Source organism: Gymnogyps californianus, chromosome 4, assembly GCF_018139145.2.
Source record: "Gymnogyps californianus isolate 813 chromosome 4, ASM1813914v2, whole genome shotgun sequence".
Taxonomy (NCBI): domain Eukaryota; kingdom Metazoa; phylum Chordata; class Aves; order Accipitriformes; family Cathartidae; genus Gymnogyps; species Gymnogyps californianus.
This window is the reverse complement of record NC_059474.1, coordinates 17,549,893-17,574,031: the sequence shown is the minus strand read 5'-3', so window position 1 is coordinate 17,574,031 and position 24,139 is coordinate 17,549,893. Positions and strand designations below refer to the sequence as shown.

The 24,139-nt window shown below is 38.8% G+C and overlaps 1 protein-coding gene across 9 annotated transcripts in view; it reads left to right on the top strand.

Annotated features, from left to right (window-relative positions):
- Positions 1-24,139, top strand: part of LDB2 (LIM domain binding 2) — a 225,745-nt gene that overhangs the window by 357 nt on the left and 201,249 nt on the right. The gene's annotated exons all lie outside the window — the stretch shown is intronic.

Here is a 24,139-nt window from a genome sequence, read left to right as displayed (position 1 = left end):
AAATTACAGTACAGCACTTCAGGATTGATTATAATGCTGGTCTCAGGAAATTTCTTTGCCTTAGTGTGTTGTTTGCTCAGGATCTGTCCTGCTGGCATTCGCAGCTATAATATTGCAAGGTATCGCTTGAGCTTTTGCACAAAACTAGTTCAGAAATGTTGCAGGTTTAGGGGGAGAGATGAACCTTTCTCTGGTTTTGTTTTGTAAACTCGTTAAAATTAAAAATGAATGATAACAGAAAACAGGAGCAGAGTTTTAAAAACTTATTCCTAGGCTGCACTTAAAGAACACATGTTCAGGATGACCGACAAGAGAAATTCATGTTTACATTTAGAATGCAGTTGCTTTTAGTGAGAGAGATGATCGGTTCACGACTTTATCATATAGCTGTCAAAAGTACCCAATAATGTAAACTACATTCAGTGTTGGTTATGCTTTGTATAATCTGTTAGTGTTTTATACACCCTGGCTTCTACACCCAGATCAGCTGCCACAAAGAATATGCTGAAAGGGAAGGGGAAATACTTCTGTCACTTAAAGACAAAAAATAGTGGAGGCTGCATCTTGTTATTTACATGGTTAAATAAAGCACACTTTTTAGTCTGTTGAAGTGAAAAGTGTGTGGACTGAATCAGGCTGCGTTTCTGCCCATGTGTCTGTGTTTGTGCAGCAAACGTTCTTGGTGCTGCAATTTTTCATAACAGTTTACTAGTGGTGCCCTGAAAACACTTTTAAAAAGTATTTATCTTTTATAGTGAATGGCTTTATATAGAGGCCAATATCTGCCAAATTCGTGCCATGAAGCATGGTAAAGGATCTCAGATTGATCTGTTTGTTGTATTGTAATTCTTTAAGGGAACATGAGGTTATCATAAAATAAAACACACATGCCTGAATTGTCAGCTAAGCCATGGAGAATCTGTGACGTTTAATGTATATGATACAGCTAACGAGATGTGACCTGCTTTCTGATTGGGTAACTGCTACGGGGTAACTGCTTTTCTAACACTGTTATCACTGCTAGTCTTAAAACATTGCTGTGGAGTAATTGGTAAATACACTTTGTGCTGGCTAAAAACTCCAAGCAGCTCATTGCTCCCAAAATCATGGCAACTGTTTGTCAGTTTTGCCCAAGTTGTTGGTTGCGGAAGGTCCCTGCCATTTAGATAGAATGAGGGAGTTTGGGGAGATTTATTTGCTACTGTTTATTTGTCAGTGTCTTGCAGCTCTGTTCCTTACGTTCCTGTACATATTAATGTAATAATTTCTAGACTTTTTCAACTGAAAATAAGAAATATGTATCATTAAGTGATTACTTCAGGGTTTTATACACAAGCTGTTCTGAAAAGCTGTCAGTGCTAATTTAGCCTTTTTACATATTATTTTAGTGGTACTTTTAATAATTGACCAGTTTCTCATTGCAGCTCCTTTACAAATGTTACACTAGAAAAGTTTTTGAGGGACTTGTGAAACAACTACCCCCCTCCTGCATTGCTGAGGTGTGCTGGGTTAGACTTGGGTGCAGTTTTTGCCGTGCACATTCACATGGATTGTTGTGGGCAAAAAGTGATAACCTACTCTTCCTTGCTAGTACTGCCATAGGTTTCAGCAGCATTTTACTTTGACAGACAGTGCTTAGTTAATGAAGGCCTTATACTCCAGGATTTCTTTTATTTGCTCAGAGGAGAAATACTTTTGCCTTGTGATTGTTCAGTGTTTACATTCTGGTTCTCTGTTTTTTAATTTCTGAGCTCCGTGCTGTAAGCATTGTTGTTTGTTGAAATGTATTTTCTAGCTAGCTTCAGCTCATCTCATTCATCCTCCAATTAAAACACCTTCCTTAATAAAAAAACATTAAATTAGTTTCCTGGGACACTTACAGTGACTAGGTGTGGACAGCCTGTAAAGAATCATGCTGGCTTCTGGGGCAGGTTGGGAGTGGAAGTTTCACATTAATTTTACGCACTTCCAAGCATGTTTGGGATTGGTAGCTGAAGGCTTCTGGAGCGTGTATAACTGGCTCTGAATTTTTTGAATCCAGACTGATGGAGCCCTGTATGTCATGGAAGGAATGTGCTTGTGCTGTGGGTGATACAGGCTTACTGCATGAACGTTTCTCTTTAGGCAGTCTTTGGAATAATGTAGGCACTGGTCTCTGAAGGGGCTGCTTGTACTCTGTGAGCCCCAGGGGGTAGGTGAGCACAAGCAAAGCAGCTTAAGGGGAAAGGAATTACAAAGAAACTTTCCAAAAGACTGGGGGTAGCAAGCTGGCAGATTCCACTTGGACCCAACTTCTGGAGAGAGCCAGTGGCAAGTGAGGATGCATTAAAAAATGGGAACCTACAGCTCTTATCCCAAATACATCCTTGGAAAGCCTTTGGGATTTTCCTGTTTTCCTACAAAATAAAAATGTTCTTAATAATCCTTTAGGGTCAGATTCTCTTTTGTCCCTGGCAGTGGTGGAAGTTCCAAGGCAGAGCAAAACGTACATAATTTAATTAAGTTGTACAGAGGATGGATGGAGAGCCTGTGAAAGGAGTATCTGTGTGTCATGTCTATCTGTTTTCTCCCCTCCATCTGTAAAGCTCACCTTTGTAGTGAATTCCTGTAGCTGCTCTCCAGAGCTTTCAGGTAGGTGAGAAATGATTCAAAAAAAGCAATGGGCTGGTAGAGACACCATTAGGGAATCCACTGGTAAATGCCATTTCTACTCCTGCTCTCCCAGCAGCAGGGTCTGCGGTATGTTGGGGGAGGTAGAAGTGCCCTCCAAGTGGCTCTGCGCTTGGGGACCCTCCCTGAGAAATCCACTGCTTCCACTCCTGTTTGTGTCAGCATTGGGTGGAAGGGAATAATAGTCGGTGTGAAGGATGTGCTCAGTGTATTAAGCAGACAAAGTACAGAGTGATAAAGAAAGGTCATTTGGATGCAGCATGGCTATCTTTGTTGTTCTTGTTTTCTTTAGGAAGAACTGGTAGTCATGAAAGTAAAGAATTAGCCACTCTAGCCTGTGCTAGATGTGCAAACTTTTGCTCTCCAAACTTCTTATAACTTTATGGGCTTCTCAGGCAGAACCTACAACTGCCTTTTTAAATTCAGGGTCAGTCTTAGGCGAAGAATTCCAATCACACCCAGGCAGGGGGTGGTTTTATGATGTAAGTACTGGCAAAAGTCCACCACCTAGCTAATTCTTATGTGATCTAAAGTAAATTAGGGAGTCTGACTTACTAACTAGTGTACAGGAACACCTTACCTTCCTTAAAAGTTGTTCAAAGAAATCTAACCTGGTAATACTTTTTTCTAAATGGAAATTAATACGTGCTTTCTTAATAATACTTTGGGAGCATCTAGTGCCATTTTGTAATGTATCAACAATGCTGATTTAAAGAAGTAAAATGAATATTTAAATGTTTAATAATCTCTGGCAGATATAAAGATAAATCTTATTTACTTCTATCATAGTTGATTAACTTTCTGGTTAACCAAAATGCAGCTGTTTCCTTGCTCTGTGTGTGGTTTTAAGGATTTCATTACCATTCACTCAAACTCAGTTTATCTTAATATTTTTATATCTGTTAGTTTAACGTTTCAGGAAAGCAATCCTGTTGTGGGATAATCAGCAGTTTCTAAAGTTCTAGGTAGCAATACACAACATAGGTAAATTAGCTTAAACAGGTTCTGTTTTTCATAAAACTCGATGTTTAAAAAAAAGCTTCTCTTCCTCTTTGATGTTGTAAATCCTTTTCAGTTCTAATTTTTAATCATTTGAAATTGCTCACACTTAAAAGAAAACAAAAGGTGATTATATCTTGTATATAATTATTTTTCAGTAACATTACAGTGCGCTTTGGATAGATCACTTAAAGTTGCTGACAGTTTACAGTTTGAAGCGTTCCTTTATTGCCAGTAATGAAAGAAATGTATCAAGCCTTTCACTTGTTTATTTAGTCCCCTATATTGTTAGAACTTTTGCATATCACAATATATTAAATTCACCTGTCTCTCTCTCTGTCACTACAAGAGATTATGCTTTACATCACCATTATATGCAAAACACAGCTTTACTTCTGGCTAAGAGAGCAGTGTTTTAAGGGTGACTAGAGAACTTGGTTAGTAGCATATTTGTTTTAAAGACAATCAGCTTAATCAAATCATATTAAACTCCTATTAAACTGTATAGTGAATTGAACAAAAGTAGATTTCATGATGGAAGAAAATGTGAAGAAAATTAAAAGGAAAATAAAGGAGGATGTTATGATTATTTAAAAGCTACTAAATGAACTGGAAGCTTACACAGACATTCATATTCAACCAAATATTTAAAGCAAATCAAAGCAAAACAAAATTTCTGCAGCTTAATGGAAGTCTCTTATTTTACTTCCTCACATTGCTTTCTGATGAAATAATCTTTTCTTCTTCTTCCTGATGCATTTTTAATAGATTAGTCATAAAAATCTGTGTTGTGACATCACATTTGTTCACATAGCAACTTAGTATCGCAAACAGATCTCTCATATTGTGTACATAAGTCTGAGTTTGTCCAATGAGTTTGTGTTGTTGAGGGGAAAACACATAAACTTCTGTCTCAAAATATTTTTGAGGAAATATTCTTTCACCCACAAATATACTAATACTTAGCAATTCGGAATGTAAGTAAAGTATTTTAAAAGAGTATTTATAAACCATGCTTTGCTGAAACTAAAAGGTCAGTTTTAAAAGAAAACCCTTGAACTCCTTTAGGCAGACACTGACTTCAGAATGGATTCAAGGCTCTTTTTACTGATTGTCTTTTATTTCATATAGTTTTTTCATGCCTTTTAAAAATTTCAGTTGCAGCTGTTTTCAATTAAAATTGTTACAAACTAACAATTCTTATGAGGCTGGGGGGTGGGGGGGAAGACTCTACTTCCTTTCCATGCTGATCCTTAGTTTTACAGTCAGGGATGTCTTGCTGCTTTTTTTTTCCCCCAAAGTTATAATATAGAATGTAAACTGCATGCGTAAGGAACACGGAGCTTTTGGGGGCAGGGGCTGGTGACGGGGGAGAGAGAGTCAGTGTTAAAGTGTAAAAATGGATCTCGTCTGCAAACCACTCTGATGCTTACTAGATCATTTTCTATAAAGAAACCTTTTCAACCCTTCCTTTTCTCTTTTTCATTCTTTACTCTTTAAAACATAAATCCACTTAAAAAACTTAAAATCAGTCTTTTCCTGACGTAAACAAGATTTACTATGCAGATCCAGTCTCAAAAATAGAAGCCTCTGGATGGTGAGAAGGAACAAAATAGAGATCATAACAAGGGCCCAGTCCTGTGCTCTTATTTAAGCTGGAGTTTTGCCTGCAGTAGGATTGCAAGATCAGATAAAAAAAAAAATCTTTTTTTTGGTATATATACTTTCTTTGTTTACAGAAAAAGGGTATGGGTAGATCGCTAAACTCATTGCAATATTTTTAGCTAGACTCCTCACTTCAAATGGTATTTTTTTGTATCTTTTTGCCAAAAGTTGCATATCTGCTGTAAACAGGCATTCCAACCGTGCCGATACTTTTTTCGGTTGCTTCCTCCCCAAGAAGAGCTTTCTTTCCTGCACTGTACTGTGTAAACAGGCCAGCATATATCCTCAGTTTTGCTGGGTGCTCTCTTCCAAAAGTTGTTTCTGGGCTACTTGAAGCCTCAGAGGGGTGATCCTGGCAGGGACAAGGTTGCCCCAAAGTGGCTCATGATTAGTCTCCAAAAAAGACTGTGGTACTTCAGGGCCTGTTGGCCAGGTCTCAATGATCTTATTTATTAGGCAAAAATAGTAGTGAAAGAAATCTTCCTGAACCCCTGGCTGAAATCTTCTCCCTAGGCTTGTGTCTGTCTTTTCCCCAGTACATTCTTTCTGTGTTTGGTTACTGTTAGCATTTCAGAGAGAAAGCACTTTATGGTCAGAATACTGTTTCCATTTCTATTACATTGTGGTAGACAGCCATGCCCTTCTTAACTAAAGCCTGTAAGTTGCTGACCTAAGCCAAATAGTACACTTGGTACTCCTGAGGTAACCGGGGATCAACTAGAACCGCCTGTGGACCATAAACCTCAGTATGGGAACAGTTGATGCTTCTGGAGACAACTCTGGCACTTTCGTGCCTTATGGGGCTAGTGAAAAATCACCGACCTGGAAAAATCAGACCTTTGCAGAACTAAACCTGAAGCAGGACTTGGTGGCTTTCTAAGCCTATCACCTCTTCAGGACTCAAGAGTGTTGGTAGCGTACAGTCTTTGCAAAGGCCATAAATTTTACAGGAGCAGGCTATCCTCTCCATGAAACTTAGGTTGCCTTGGCACCACCTTGCTGTTTATACACCATTGTCAAGAAGACATACTCATGATGAAGCTCCTGGCCAGGGTGGTGTTCCCATCTGCATCATACAGACTTGAAGCATGAGACTTGAGCGTAGCAGACTTCTTTATGAATAACTCTGATAACTACAGCCAAAATATACGTATCAAACTAGAACTCCTCCGTAAGGTCTTTCTGTTGTCAGTGTTCACATCCAGGTACTTGGCCAGGGCAGAGTCCCAAACTCACAGCTGACACAGTATAGCCATAACTTTATGTAGGTTTCTAAATGTACTTAAAATCTACTGCCTGGTTACCTGCAAACTAAATAGTTAGATCTTTGCATCCTTCCAAGCAACTAATAAATTAGAACATTGCTGTAATATCTATCACACGTAATGTGCAATACCTGCTGATATCCGTCTTTCCTGATTCTAAGCCACAGAGTCAGCTTGCCAAGCCTAGTTAGCTGAGCAGAAACATTCAAATCTGTCTGTACCATTTGTGTGTGTGTTTAAAAAGAGAAGGGGGAAATCTAATCTCTGGGTATAGTTTTGCCATCCGATTACTCACATACAGCAGATTCAATATCTGTCCAGATCCCGTCCATTTTACACAACTGCTAGCTGCAGACTAGAGCATCCTTCATGATCCAGAAGAATTGCACGGGCTAGTTGGATGACCTTATCTGTTACATTCAGAGGGCAAATGAAACATTATGTGTGTACATAAGTGATCATATTTGGAAACCCCTGATTAAGGCAGACCCAAGAATAGACCTAATCGTAGATCCACTGTGCTCATTCTTCAAAAACTAAATACCTGGAAAAAACAACTGTCCCTGTTTGAATATTATTATGTGCAGCCTTAACATCACCTGTGCAGCAGACTATTTTTACTTTGGACTTTCAAACGTCTCTTTTTTTCTAACTACATTTTTTATTAGGTTACTCTCTAAAGTAGTAAATTGAGAAAATTATGACTTCCAGTACATTGCACGTTTAAAGTATTTCATGTACCTTATTGTGATTCTTGTTCCAGTTGTGTAGTTTTGCCTCAGCCATTAGCAGAAGATTGTATCAGAGAAAGGGCTGCCATCTGTCCTAGAGCAGGTTACAAAGAGATTTCTGAAATATCAATGACCACATTATACAAAAAGAAATATTCTAAATCTTTAAATATAGTAGTCACATGGAGAGAGGAAAATGGTCAGAAAACAAGAAAGTAAATAGAGTGCAACTTTTTTTCATGTTATTATTGTTTAAGCTGAAGCACCCTCAGCATACCTCATCCCTCAGGAAGGCAGTCAGCAGCACCAGCGTTCCTAACCATCTACTCTTCTGCGGATTAGAGATCCTCCAGGGTGCGATTGGCAAGACAGGCATGAAACCTGCTTTGCCGCCAGGTTTGCAACCAGGATAGTGTATTACAGTTGGAAAAAGGGAATATGAAATGCCTTGCACCCAGAATGCCATGTTTTATTCATGCAGTTCACAAAAGCCTCACATGTGGGTTATGCGGCAGTGGAGGAAGGCCTACAACTGTCTGTTTACCCTGTCCCCCATATTCTGATAGTAACTTGCCTTTTCAGATCAGTGTCACCGTCTTCCATAATTCTTGTATGCACTTTAAGTACCAAAAATGTTTCCATCTTACTCCATTTTGCATCACAATAATGTTATTGTGACTAGAAAGGAGAAGAACTGCTGTAAAATAGTTCCTGTAGAGCAAATAAAAATTCTTCTTGTTGAAGTTGTTCGGCATCTTGCAGGAGGGACCCTCCTTCCTTTTGGTACTCGGCCAGCATTTCTCCACCTTTCTTCTTCGCCATACCAAGATGTTAAAAACATTGACAGGATATAGATTCTATATGTGCGTTTGCAACCATACCACTTGCTGTAGTGGATGAAGGCAATACAATAGCTCTAGCACTTCTACCTAGACTTAATCACTGGAGTATCAGTTAACCCTTAGGGTAATTAGGTAATAATGTTGTTGACGTGATCTGAAGTATCATTTTAAGCAATTAGAAGTTCAGATATAATATGATGCAATTATGCATTATATAGCGCATCTATCCATTTTACAGAGCAAAAATTACCATATGTTTTGTGGGAAGCTTGGCATTTTGCACTGACTGGAGTTCTGCTTGTATTTACGAACAGCATGCCTGTAAACTATGGTAATAACTCTTTGAAGGCCACACCTATGCACGTTGCTGATTATGTTAAAAAGCATAGGCCCATTTTAATGAATGTGTTGGCATGAATAATGGGACATGAAAAGCCAACACAGTGGGTAAAGGTTCATTACCTGAGTGCAACAAATACTACACGCAAAATTTCCATGACTATTCACGTGAGTTTAACAGCGAATTTGCTTTGGCTATGCTCGTGCTCTTTATGCATTTCTGTGAATGTTTGATCAATGGAGTTTTATTCTTACAAATAATTGCAGAATGCAAATTTCAATTTGTTAAGCATTCTGGAAAGAAGTTGCTTATTTTATATGGGTTAAGCTGAGAGGCAGTGTCTCCTGTTTTGAGTTTCCAAAACCTCCCAGATAGCACCATGATACTTAGAAATGAAATACACCAGAGAAGAATCTCTGATTGCTTTGCAGTGAGGACTGACTGGCGTATGAATGTAAAGCAAATTGATGGCAATGACTGGTGGCAACGGGAAAATTACAGGTCAGTAAATATGATGTATGTGCATATTTTTTTCATGGGACAGGATGCTGCTTAACATGCAGTTACTTTAGAAAGATGTAATAAGAAAGAATTGGTGAAAAAATTCAAAGCTTCCTGGCATTTAAGCTCTAGCTCCATCTGTGCTCATCCAGTCAAGGATGTGAAATAGTAACACACAGTATATGACCAATCGCAGCATATAGTCTTAGCAGAATATTACATGCTTACAACACACTGCTTGTTATGAAAGACGAGCAAAAATATGTCTTAAATTTGAATAATTAATGCATTCAAATAAATTGTTATTAATTCTTAGCAACTCTGGGTAGAATGAAGTGGAATTCATAAAATTTATTATTTGGTGTGAATGATTAGCTCGGCTCTTTTCAGTACCTCTTAACGCTCTGTCAGGGTTAATAATGCAAAGTAAAAAGATCGGTCAAGATGCCAGCGCACCAAGTACATCTCTTCTCTGACGATGCTGTAAGATTATTTAACACCCACATCAAGAGCATCCTGAAGCAACCGAGTTACACCTTGACTGATTGTTTCATCCAAAGGGCTGCACTTCTAAATACACAGTGTAGCACAGGCTTCCTCGTACAGAGCGGTGTTAGCACTGGTATGTAACCTGAAGCCACAACCTGCGTGTCTAGACTGACAAGAATCCTACCAGTTGAGCCACTGTGACACCTTGTGGCTTATGAAGCAACACAAGCATCTTTTAGAAAACTAACAGGTAAAAGCCAGAGGTTAATGGATATTGATAAATGCCCCATCATACAACTATCAACAGAAATCTCTTTGCTGGGTTGCTTTACTATGTTTTCGAGATACAGTTAAATTAAGTGGTAGTGGGCTCATTTCTGTTTGGGCTCTTTATATTTTGTATTTTACTGTGACGTGTCATAAGATGGGGCATCATTTCGCTAAGTCTGACCTGCTGCTGTTATCTCCAGTGCTCTGGTGTTTGCTCATCATTCAGATTACATGAAGAAACACTGTTTTGGCTGCAGTACAGAGTAAATATTTTATTTGTTTGCAACCATTAATTTGGTTAACCAAAAGAACGCTTGAAGGAGTAAAATACTTTTTGGTGCTGAGTATGTTCAAACAGTAGCAGAGTGAAAAGTAACTAAGATCTAGTAAGCATTTGGCAATGGGCACACAACTCCGTAAAACCCTGAATTTGGGGTTAAATAGATCAGTGTTTCAGCTGCAGATAATTCATTAACTACAATGAAGCTGTATTTTGCTGAGGAATTCTCAATAAACTTAAAATTGGGCCAATAATGCATGGAGCTGAGAAGGAAGTCTACATCTGTAAAGGCTCAGGACCTCACAGTACCTGACACTAGTCTCTTGATTGTCACTTGTTACGTCTTCAAACAAGCATGTCCATGTTTCCTTCCATGATAATCCTGAGCATTTGAGAGGAGTTTCCTGTAAACTCATGCATTATGTCCCATAACTTGGCAACAACTGGGCTGAAATAGTTGCATTCTGTTGCCAAATACAGACTTATTGCTGAATACGCTCCCTTACGATGCAACGGGTCTGCATTCCTCTGTTATCCCTTATCTTCAGGTACATCCACAGTGCTGTCACTTAAACATAATACGTAGACATACATGCCCAAACTTGCATTTAACTTGCTGGTGTGGGAAGCAGTAGCAGCACAGGGCTCAGGGCATGCAGTCTACCTTATTTCATGCATAGGTATTTTGATCCTTTGCTGAGCTTTATGCTCTTAAAGTTACGTGGCTACTGATGCTCATATGCAACCCTGTCTTCATGATGTGTACCATTATATTTATTATAAGATTCTTGGGACTGGGACCACCTTCTCTGTTCTTGTACAGTGCTAGCACAGTGCAGTTCTGGTCTGTACCTGCAGCCTGTTTTTAATACTGTGCTATGTATTGTAACTAACTAAAAGCTAAAAGTAGATAGTAGTATTTAAAATACTTTCAAAACCAAATCTAAATATACCACATTCATTTTGATTTCACACATCAAAATGTTTTAATTGATATTACATGTATTTATGCACTACAAAGAATTACCTGACTAGAAAATACCATGATACTCTAGGTTCTTGGGAGATGACTATTTAGTGTTGTTAACACATTTCGTTACTTCTCAAATAATTCAGCACACCCGTGCAAACCTACTGGCTTTGCCAAGCGAGTACAAATATATTTTAGGGCAGCATTCTGCTGGTTGATTTGTACATCTGATATTGTTATTAAATCTACTACTTTTTTAGTGTGATTCAAAGAAGCTCATTCCAAGTCCATTTTCTCTTAACAGTGAAAAGACTATCTTATCTTAAATTCCACAGGAAAAGCATATTCTTCTTGATGGGAACTGGCGCTGTGGAATATGTATCTTATTTCATGAGGATTTGGGAAGGGAATATTGTAAAGTCTTGTAATAAATAAGTTCTTGTAATAAATAAGTAGAGGTGAACCAGAGAGGTTGTTCTAGGGAAGAAAGGCAACACTTATTTTTTCTTTTATTGTTTGCACTCTACTGATTTAATTAGCCAGTGAGAACAGACCCACTTTGAATATTAAAAAGACAAAATCAACTCCCCCCTCCCCCGTCCCCACATCTGTTGCCTTTTGGAGACTACTTACAGTACCAAAACTACCCAGAGTCTAATGGATTTTGCTTTTTAACAGACGTTACCTGTATTTGCTTGCAAATAAATGAGGTAGTTTATAAATATTTTATTCTGGTTCTGAGGGAAAGGCGCTGTTTAAATTGTCATTTTGAAAGAAACTGGGCTACCTTAAGCAAAACTAAAACATTTTTGGTGTTACACAAATGAAGGTAGTCACAGTCTTGATACATTTCTGAATGGTGATCTAATAGCAATATCTTAATGATTACCATATTATAGAAACGTAAATCATTCCTGAGGCTGCTTGAAGTTGGAAGGAGTGGAGTCCTGTGTGGGGTTATACATTGGTCAGGAGCAGGAGAGCACAGATGGGTAAAACTACTGAAATGATCTCTGCTCTATTTCATTATGCTACCGCCTTCTGCAGTATCAATTAGAGGGACTGAATTTCAATAAGGAAGCGAAGCAGTTCGCTGCACCTCTGCTGGGTTAGGCCCACCCCCGCACAGGAGCTAGAGCCTTCTTTCTAATCGCAATCTAGAATATGAATATTAATGCCTCATCCAGATCGCAGTATTGCAGGACCAAGGGATCCTTGTCCTGCTCAGTGCCCATCCTATTTTGGGACCTTTCATCATCCGTGGACCCCAGAATTCCCTTAGCTTTGTTTAATGCCACATCTAAAGACAGCATCAAAAAAGGGTGGATTTTTTCAATAGTTTTTTCTCACCATTTTTATAGGTGTATACTAGCTACTCTATTAAAATATTTTTCCTGTTGAAAGAACTCTCCCAATTTTGCTGAAAGTGGCTTTTTAGAAACACCATTACCTATATAATTTTTCAAGATTTTTATTAGGAAGTATATGAAACTATTAGGACCATGGGAACTTGGGTAAACCCACCTGGTGTGCAAATTTTGTTACCAGAATAGCTGCACTAAGCTTGAGAACACTGAGTGTGATTATAAGAGTCAACTGAGAAACATAAATTGAGAACTCGGCCCAGCAGTTTTTCCCTTCCTTAGAAATTGACGGCACACAGATGCACAATTGCAAATAACATAGTTTGTGGGCCAATGGTGCTGTTGTGATTTAAAAAAAACAAAACAAAACTTTATCACAAGCTTCCTAGGTTTGTTTCAGCCTGATCTTGTAAGGGCAGCTCCTCACCTCATGCAAAGCTTTCCTGTTTATGTCAATGAAATGAGCATTTGGCCCTGTATATGAAGGTGCTAGAAGAAGGTGCAGAAGCTGGTACAGCAAAAATTTCTTTTAAAAATTTATTTTAGGCCTACCTATTCTAATGGGTTTAGCAATTTTAGGTGACTTAGTTCTTAGAGATGAGTTTGAGGCACCTTAAAAGGACTAGAAGAGCATATTCAACTTTTACGTGTTGTCCATAGTTTGCTATGTGATAAAACCGCATGTTCAGGGGCTTAGATTGTGTTTGCACTTATCATTTCACAAATGCCGAAGGTATAATAGAAAGCATGGCTAAGAACAAGCAGCACTTGCTATTAAGGAATATTGTGTAGCAAAACAAATAACAGAAAGGGGGTAAAGTTTTTCTCAATCAGAAATTTAGCTGGAGAGAAATGTATGGCCCATAGATTAGCAGAATAGTAGGTAGATCTGGCAGGCTGTATGAAGTACATCATTTAGCTGAGCTTATCCATATGCTCCTTGAAAGTGGACTCCAAAGCCTACATTGTTAGCTGTATTAATAAATAACAAATTTTGCAAGATTTTTTACTAGGTTTATTCTTCATTTGTTTGGTTTTAATACCAATCAGAACCAAATCCTGGACATTCATAGTTAATATTTTTCAGCATTTTTCTCCAGCAGCTGCTAGCCTCTACTGCTTTACTGGGAAGGGGAAAGGAGACGATTAAATGAAATTCATAGCCTTTTAGTGTCTGCTCAGCCTGTGACTGGCAGCATGTGGGGTTTGTGGCTACTGACCTGGCAGACTTACAGCATTTTTATGACGTCAAGTGCACACATCATGGGTCTGTGCAAGCTAAATATGGGCTTCAACCCCCCCCTCCCTGGTTGCTTTCATTTAGGAGAGTAAGGACTTCTCCCAGTAAAATTCAGAGTGAAAGAATTGAGCCACTCATTACAGTTGCGAACTTGTGTGCTTGGCAGCATGGCCTCAGTTACTGGGCCCAGCAGCTTTTTTTTGTAGACATGCTTTCTGTATGGTGCTTTATTTGTTTAGTATAGTAAATGATAACTTGCTGCTTTAATAAGTGAAAAATGGATGCAGCTAGCAAATCTGAGTTCTGCTGAAATAAATAGCAAATTCTTCATTAGCTTCAACAGCACCAGCACTGTCTGTCTACCTTAAAGTATGGATTCCTTCAGTTTGTTATTTGTATGAACCTTTGGAGTTCTTCTGCTAAGAAAATGAGATTGAAATAATTATCTCTACAAGGTTTTATATATGTTGACAAAATGTTACTGTTGTTTCACACTCAGTTGCATTTAAAACCTGTGGGTGCATTTCAGGCCATAAAATAAGTTTACAAAATAACAGCCGCTTGCATTTGTAGTTGTCTCCCTTGCATCTACTTAATGATTTATTTATTTCTAGGAATTACATTTGAAATTCCCAGACATCTAAACCTTTTTCAGCATCAAACTGACCACTGATCTTAAAAAAAATCATCTACATCAGCACCAGCTCAATCATTGACAAGGGCTGGAGGAAATGAAACATCTGGGATCTATTAAGATTTTTATTTATGCTTTTAAATATTGAAATGTGTATCGCTGCTTGCCTTTTATGCTTTGAGCATGAATCCATTAAAGAAAGCTCTCACAACACAAAGAGTTACATGGTAAAGTGCTTTGGGCTAGAAAGCTGGGACCCCACCAGGTAATTGTAGAGGAATCACAAGGAAGGCGACAACTGTGGTGAACGTCAGTGTATTTATTTATTGTGGTGATAGAAAGACTTTACCAGGTTCTTCCCAGAGATAACAGACTCTTCAGTTCTCTTGTGGCTTCTCACAGAAAATGCTTCACCGTTGCATTTATCTTTCTATACGCTGTACCTTTGAGGTGCAACCTTGTTGGCGTCTTCAGTGAAAGTGATGGCCTGAAATTTTCTCACGACCACACTTTCAAATAATCCCCTACTTGCACCCTCATCGAAGGACATTGGTTTTTATTATTAGCTTGCCTTTGTAGTCATGTAATATTTTTGCAGAGGGCCAGTAGCCCAGGCCTCATCGGAAGTCAGCCGAGTTTCCACAAACTCTGCTAATTCTCTTCATCTCCCCTGCGCTCCTCCGGAGCCTGTGGAGAGAGCAGGGCGCAGGATGAGGGAATGAAAGCCTCTGAGGTGCTCTGTCACCACAGTACCAGGCCGATTGTAAATATATCGTTAAAGACAGACATTTGGGCAACAAGCAGTACTGCTACTGGGCTTTTTCGGAGGTCGGCTGAGGAAAGGCCTGAGCTGGAGTGCTGTCAGGTTTTCCGCAAGGCAGCCCTGCACCTGGAAGGGAACGGCCATGTCTGAACGAGGCAACTGTTGTGTTGGGGCCTAAATTTTCCAGACTGCAGGCCCTTGTTGTCGCTTTGTAAATATGCTTCTCTGCCTTGCTCCTCTTTCAGCCAATACATTTAATTTCTAAACTAAAGAATCGTGTAGGCTGGTCTTATTAATCAAGTACTTGCAGATGGCCCTTAGGGAAGGAGAAGACCCTGGAGGGGTTCCCACTGTAGGAGCCTTTGGCAGAGCACATGCAGTATGGCAGCGCTGCTGGCGTGCAGACACCTGCATCGGCAGCACGCACAGCACCTGGGATTCTCAGCATCAAAAACAAAAGCTGAAGGAATGGCTCGTGTTAACGATCAGTAAGTAACTGTATCCTATTCTCACTGGGACCAGTCACTAGAGGGGGGTGAGATCTCATATATTAACCTAGAGTGTTACAGGCATTTTGGAGGAAGATTGTAAATCCTATTTATAGTGGCTGGTGAAAAGAGGAGCTCGTTACCAGGTAGCAGTCCTTCAGCTGAGGCCGACTCCCTTCCATCCCATGGAAACCCTCTTGTAAAATATATTTGAGATTTTGTCTATGGCTTGCTGATTTTACTGGAGACTCTGAAAAGATATCTGAAAAGAATTAACTGGAAACCATGTCATTTTGGGGGAAGAGGAAGGAAAAAAGATGCACACTTGCAGATAATTGGTGCATTCAAAGTATGCTTCTCATAGTGATTTTTACTAGAATTTTCCATTCTTTACTTTTGGATTCAGGGAAACAGGAGAATAATACAGTAAATGGTGAAAGTTAGCTTTAGGAAGGGAAAAGTTTTCAGAAGTGACTTGCCAGCAAATATACCAGTCTGACTGACCATGAATAGAATGAATGTTTAAATACCATTTTTATAGACAGTACTAACCCAAAGGGAACAGTAAAAGCGGAAGGGTTTGGTGATGCAGCATACAGTGTCTTTAAAAGGACATTTTGAAATTTGTTGTGACCTGACGTGAAAGTTCAAGGTTGCATAATATCCTGTAGTGAAGAGGATTTACTTAGTTAACTTCTATTACCTTGATGAGCTACATTTAAAACTTGCCTAGGATGTATCTAAAAAACTATATTAGCTTTTCACTGCATTATTACTTCAGTGTATTATTTATCAAGTGTCCAGTAGATTACAAAGATTTGGATATCCTTCAGGATTTCCCTTTGGGTGTTGCCACAACGTACACATGAAAACGTCAGACATGTCAGCATGAAAACTTAAAAGTGAAATTAGTTGAAGTTTCACCCAGAACCTCCATTGCTGATACAGGGAACTGCAATGAATACAGATGATTCCACCACTGATTATCATTCAAAATACCAATGCTGTGGGTTTTTCCTATTAAGTGATACTGTAAGAGAGATATTTTTTTTTACAAGTTTAAATTGGCATTTCTCTTTCACTTAGAGAGATGCACAATGTTGTAATAGCTGACAACCTAAACTTATGCTATGAATGAAAAAGCACATTTACAAAATCTTGGAGCTAGATCCTAGCGTGGCAATTCTGTGAAAGACTGTTCACTCAACGATTAGTTGCAGCATTCTTACTAAATGTGTTTCAATTCATTTTTTATCACTGAGAAATCGAGAAATAGGTAGCTTATTAAAGGCGACCACATCCTTTTATGCAAATTTAATGCACTTGGCAGGTTTATCATGATAAATGGTCAGGATGAGATAGTTCATGATGTATCTCTAATCTCTTCTGTGAAGATGTTCATGTCTTGCAGGGAGTAGCCCCTTGAGAGCTCAGATCTTTAGAAGTATGTGGCAGATGGTGATGTCTGCAGAGTCTTATAGATTGCTTTGAAGTTCCTCAAATGATGCCTTCAGTTAGTGTGTCTGAGTTTTTGCAAGTTCTCTTGCTTCATCTCTCCTTTGGTGCACTCTTCTCTCCTCCATCACGCTGTGTCCACAAGTTGTTTCTCATACTGGGAACATACACCACATCCTTACAGAGTACATCTCAACTCTCCCCCCAGTCCTGACATATCGTTGCCTGTACAGTTGTTCTTCCATCAGGCATCTTGCATATTTTAAGTGCAGCGGTTCACAACAGGAAAACAATAAAACAGAACAAATGTCTTAGAAAAGCTTATCTATCATTCATGCTTTGTGTTCAGTTTTTGAGTAAATCTTTGGAGCCAACATCAGCACCAGTGTCATGTTAACTAATTCATCAATTATAATCAATTACCAATATTAATTAGGCCAACTTCTCTTTAGATTAGTAACAAGAAATGGTTAAATTTTAATGCTGCTGCAGGGAGTCTGAAGGAACTCACAAAATCAAAAACACTGCAAAGCTTTTGAAAATCAAAACTTAGTTCACTGGAATACAGCTAATGAAATAGATACAATATAAAAGCATAAAATAATACAGGTTACAGATCTGAACAACTGTGTATTTTCAGAGCTGAATATTTTCACTTTTCACTAGTTGGCCTTGGTTGATCTGAGTTTGGATGGGCTTTTTTTCTGAAATCAAGTACCAAATTTCATGTAAATTTTTATACCTGTCATATTCCCTTTGTAAGTTCACATTTTAGAATCATTCTCCTTAAGTATTTATGTTGCCATCTTTACTATACTTAATCTTGTGTGTAATAATTGGTAATATTTAGTTAGGTATACATAAATTTTTAGTGTCTAGGATTTTTTTGGCATTACTTCTCTCTCAAATGCAATTCCCACAACTTGATCCCTTTTAAATATCTGTATTTGTAATGGTTTTTCAATCATGGCCTACTGATTCCTACTAAAAACATTAAAAAATCTTGTATTACTATTTCAAGTAATAGTTTCATAATTATTGTGCTATTTCTCAGTCTACTGTATGCTGTGTAACAAAGAATAGCTTCTATTAAGACTAAGACCTAAATATTTCTGCTTGCATCACACTTTTGCTGTTTAAACCATCCTCGAAGGCTTTTTTCTTCTTATACATACAGGACCCGTGGCTAACCATGCTGTGATACCCAGTTGCCTTTAAAAGGGAGAGGGCCAATGAGCTGCATATTCTTGAGATGTGATTCAAGGAAAATTCAGGGAAATCATTAACTTCTGTGATTAGTCCAGTTTAAAAATTCTTGATTTTGAGGTTGTACTTGCAACCGTCAATCTAAGACATTAACTAACCTCTCCTTGGACTGTTGGCATTTTTTTATGAAGTGTTGAAGGCACATTAGTACATCTTCATCAAAATATGTTTTAGGTCCTTGTTATTATAATTTGCAAAACATTATAGTTTCATATCACAATGTAGTTGTTTAAAAAAAAAAAAAAAAAAGGCCCTGAAAAACAGTACCACACACCTGACTCAGCTGTCTGTGATCTAGAAAGGGGTACTAAAGAATTGTAAAATCTCCTTGTTAAGATTCTGCTCATGAGTTAAGGAAAAGACTGTAGTGACTTTTCTGTCTCTGTGACATTCCCTTTGTTTCTGGTTATTGCTATAGCATGTCATCCCAAGGTGATTTATAGAATCACTTGGAATGATTCTAGATTTATAAGAATTCATTTGCAGAGCAAGGAGGTTTTTTTGCTTTTGGAATGGAAAAGAAAGTCCGAAATTATAGTTACAATCTTTAATTTAAATGTGTATATATATTCTCTTACCCAATCGGTACTTTACAGTCTAGATCTACAAGGCCTATCAAAAGTCTTCTTTCCCTTCCACAAATAATTCTTGCAGTTCTAATCCAGACCCAATGAATACTTTAATAATGATGTATCTTGTACTATATTTTAACAAATTATGTGACTGAATGCGAAGTTAGATTAATCCTCATTCAGAGTGCCTGGCTGAAATGTCACCTTTGCATTTCTTCCCCCGCGTTGAACTGGCAAACCATTTGTACATGCAAATGAAATAATAAACATTTACCTGCTTACTGCCCTTCCTGTGAGTGGAGATTTTTCTGGAGGAGTGTGGGACAGACCTGGCAGTTGATTCAATCCATGCTGAAACCTTTGGCTTGTGTGCCAGGGAGACTGAATCAGTACCTGTAACTTGCTGTGCGCTACCGCAGATCATATTAAAGTTTAATGGACAAGACCATTGGACGCAAGCGGGCCATGACCAGAAGATTCACGTGTCCAAACCTCACCTGTTTTCCGATTCAGCTGTTAAAAATATGTCTGCGCCGTCTGTGTTCCTCTCTGTTGCTGTCCTTTTGTATGAGCCATGCTGCTTGTCTTTCATTTGTTGAGCAGCACCCTTTCTTTCTCAGCCTGCTTTCAGACCCAGACCTAGACCTCCTCAATGCCATGCTCTAACCTAACTCTTCTTGTCCTCTGGCACTGGAAAGATTGTTAATATGGTGCTACATTTTTGCTATTGAAGTTCAGTAATGAGTATTGTACTTCTCTGGATCATTTCTTAGGCTTTCTGGAGCAGCACCCAAAACACCAATATATTCACAATTCTGAATTTTCCAACTTTGATGTTAATTTTGTTGTAGATTTTTTAAAATAATAGCAAAATAAGAAACTTCTTTCAGTATTATTCTGAAAATCATCATATATCCATGTTGCAAATGAATATGCAGTACAGTGGTATCAGTCAAGAATGTCCTGAACAGTACATACATTGCACACATTATGAATCATAACCCAAATCTTTTATCTAGGGCATCTTTTGACTGTGCTTATGAGTGGATTGCTATCTGGTGATCTAGTGATCTTGAGAGGAGAAAAGCTGCTTAACTGGAAAGAAAAAAAAAAGGGGGGGGGGGGAAGATAATGCCATCAAGACTAAATGCTTCACCAATAGCTAATATCTGTGTCCACGCAACTGATGCTACTTTTTAATCGATAATATGCACTGATAAAAAGGAGGTTATGTATTCCAGCGTGGAAAACCCAAAATATTTACTCAACCGTCTGTTTGCTTCTATAGTAGCAACCAATCTAGACTTTTATTTGCAAATTGTGAACAAAGATGAAACACTAAAATAGCTGTGAAGTTTCCTTTTTTTTTTCTTTTTCTTTTTTCTTTTTGGAAATACTTTCCACAACCGTCGGTTTAGTAAATGAACACATTTTTAAACTTTAGGCATCATACATGATAGCTGTATAAACGAGCCAGAGCCATTTCACTTACAGGAATGCCAGCAAAGCTCTGAGAACTAAAGTAGACCCTAAAGCTAGCTTTAATTGTCCTGGCTGTGTGGGCACAAACATGGAGATACAGTGCCATCTCTTCTGTGTTGCTTGGCCAGCCTGCCTGGAAAGAGAGATCAGGAGAGGACAAACTGGCATAAACCCTCATGCTCGGTTCCTGGGAACACCATGAAAAAACAGATTCAAACTCAATAATACTGTGGGCTAGCTAGCAGAGTAAGGAAAATATTGGCAAAGTAACAGCTTTGGTTTTAGAACAGCCCGGAGGCTCTTATTTTTGTTAGGCAGTAAGAGTAAAGATAGTTGATAGATGCTATTCAGATTAGTCAGCTTTGATGCTCTTTCTAATGCTAAGGATTGCTTTAAGTAAGTATCTTTTTTTTTCTTCATAGAATAACCTTCCTCTGGACTTAACAGATGGGTTAAGAACAGTCACCTGGTGATGATCAATAGAGTAACTCTTGTTTTTTCAGGAACGTAATTTAGCGATGAGTGTGTACAATTGGCCTGTGTGACCATCATGTTTATACAAAGGCCAAAACTGATACATGGCTTGAAATATGTTACTTGACCATTTTCCATGAGCTCTAACACAGAGAAAAGAAGGTGAAGGACAGACTCTACAAATATATCTGATAACTAATAGCTGTAAAAGGAGACGGTATTGCAGGATCCTCCTCTGCCCCCCCGTATGTCAGAAAATAGTGTATGAATGAAAGCAAGCAAAACATTGTAAACTTCTAGGATGGTCTGCAGCCAAAAAGTGGCAATTCTACTTACTAAAATAGAATAGGCAGTGTGTTCTCAACGGGAGAATATTGCCAAAAGGAGCAACTGAATACATATTCTATAAAAAGTATGGGTTTAGGTCCTGTGAATTTCTCGTAGTTGAACTGAATATCACATAGGAGAGTGTAGAGCACTTGAAAATGCACAAAACCAAAACCCTAGAAAATTCTGTTGTCACTTTTCCATCCACACTCCCTATCTGATTTTGTCTAAGATTCATATTTGAAACTTTAGTGAAAAATGTAAGCTATATAAAAAATAAAAAAGCAAGGAAACCAGAATTCCTTGCCAGTAGCACTATAAATAGAAGAAACAATTTTTTTTTTTAAAAAGGTCTGATATACCTAGCACTGTTTTATTATGTAGTGTTCAAATTTGCATAGTGTTTTCTACCTCATAGTGAAAATACATTAATTTTTTTTTTTTTTTTTTTAAATCTGTTTGTGGCAGATTTCTGGGAGGGATTTTTCTGGGACTGGTTGACCTGCAGGACTACTTATAAGGGCGTCATAAAAGGTAACTAGGAAGAGGAAACTCCCTGTTGGCAGCCTTTTATTTGCCTTACAGGGGTTGGCATATCTTCTGTTTAAAACTTGTAGGTGTCTGCGTATAAAAAAAAAAATGAAAAATGATGCATTGTTTGGTTTCATTGTCATATTTTAAACACTAACTCCATTGTGCAGTGTCTGGATTACAAATAAACTGATTCATTGTCCTCTACTTGTGTCCTAATATGCAGGCTCAGAGACCTCAACAGAGATCCATTGAAATTCATTAGCTCTGACTGTAGCTTCCAAGTTTGTTTGCTAATTGATAAAAATACTAAACAAAGCCTTAAAAAGATCATTGTCGCCCCCACCAAAAAAAAGAAAGAAAAGGGAAAAAGGCCTGGATGCCTGAGTTGAACTGCCAGACATTATCTGTTTAAATTCTCAAAGATAGTGAGACCTGCATAGAAACTCAGAAAGAGCATCTTATAGACTGAACACTTTCTCGCATGTCAGTGCTCTCACGGGCTGGCATGTCAGAAGAGGCTTTGCAGTTTTGTTTTTTAGGGTGTCACAAGCTAGCACAAGCATGCAAGCCTTCTACATTGCATGAAATTTTAAGGAAAAACTAATCTCCTCAGATAAGAGTACAAAGGAAGTGGGTAAATGCTGCTGTTTTCCTTCCATCCATCCTCCATCTTGCTCCCATTCAGAAGGTAACATTTAGATAGAAAATGTAGATCTCAAACATTCTCTCCTGTATAACATTTTTTGAAAGATCAGTTTGGGATGGGGTTGCGTGTTATGTTCTCATAGACCTTCACCTATGAAGTCATCTACCATTGAGAAGCTCTGCACCCCCCCACAAGTCTGTCTTGGTGCCTGACTTCATTGTAAATCTGGGGCCTAAATGGGTTTTTTCAGCACAGATTGCTGCAGTGAAGATAACTTTTCCTATAGTTTTTATTGTGCTTGAGCTTTTAGAAGACTTTCCCCTTTCTGTGCCTCTATGTTCACACAATAATTCATTGTTTCAGCTGGGATCAGCAAAAATAAGCATTAAGTTGGATGAATGGATGAATGGAAGGAGTGAAACTCTCAAAGCTAGCAGTGAATCTTTAATGTACGAATTAAATGCTTCTTCCTTCAGCCTGTCCAACTATTTTGGTGCCCCTGACAAGAACTCATTGATGGGCTGGCATATCTCTCTCTTACAGTAAAACAGTTTTTGGAGAATGTCCTAATCTGCCTGTCTAGGATCTTGTATTAACACTCATTGCCATTGTATCTGAGCACTTCCCAAGTGTCAGAACAACAATGATCTCTCTCTCTTCCTTCCCCGCCAGGGTTCGAAACAGTTAGTTTGTCCTTTCCCCATAAGGGAACTTAAATGGGGTCAGGGAGCCAGGATGGTTAACAATATGGTTTTTTAACTTAGCTGGATGGGTGGATTTCATACCCATTGTTGCTTTCTTCCTGCTTTGTGGTGGTTGCACGCTTGCTTGCCAGCTTCCCTTCCTGGTCATTGGCACAACTCAAAAGAGGAAAGGAAGGCTCTAGAGTGGCTAGTTGCAGAAGTGACGCTGGGAAGAAGTGAGATGTTGCATGAAGCAGACTGATAAGGAAGAGGCTTGATGACATGGTCAGATAGAGGAGCTTTAAAAGGCTAAAGTCAGATCTGCTGAGAAGGATTTATTGCAGTACCAAGAGGTGATGTATTTTTCTCTTATGAAGCCCTATAGGAATGGGCAATAGTGCAAAGAACTATGTGAAAAGCCTAACAGCAAGGAAGGGGAGTTCTCTCTCACAAACCAGTGGAGAGTGAGTCATACACTGAACTGTATGGGCAAATGTGCATGGTGGAGGTCATATAGCTGGGGGCAGGCCCCAGCTTTTGCTGCAGTTGGGTGCTGTCTAGGAACTTCTTCTCCCAAAGGCAGTGACTTTAGCAGGGTCCTTCTAGTAGGCAGGTCATGCTGCCAGAAAGCGACTCTGAAAATATTGGGGGGGGGGGGGGGGGGAGCTGAGAATATGCTCCTGGCCAAAGGTTTTATTTAGTTAGTTATTTAGCTCAAAAACATTTTAGCAGTGTCCATGCACCCTTTGCATGAGAGCTCTGAGAGGTTTCATCCTTTACTCCCCTGAGATGGGCTTGATGGCAGAAGGGAAGTAGCAGAGGAAAGACAGGGTGGTGCTGAGAGGCTCAGAGCCGGAGGACTGCAGGGTGCAGGATGGATTTGCCTCGTTAAGGCAGGATGCAACGTTGGCTTGAACATGTCAGACATGCTGGTTGCATGGTCAGATCAGAGGAATGCCCCATCCTCAAGTATTAAGCTTCATTAGGCTTTTCAGAGTGTGTGAAATGCAGGGGATTTGCATTTCTTCGAGAAGATAATATTTCCATGCACTATGTGTCCACCCCGACCCGCCATACAAACAGCAAGAGTGGCACAACTGAGCGTAACAACACAGCATTAGGCATGATGTTTCCACTGTGGTCAGTAATTCTGCAGGATTCTTAATGCAGTGAGTATTTACAGTATGAA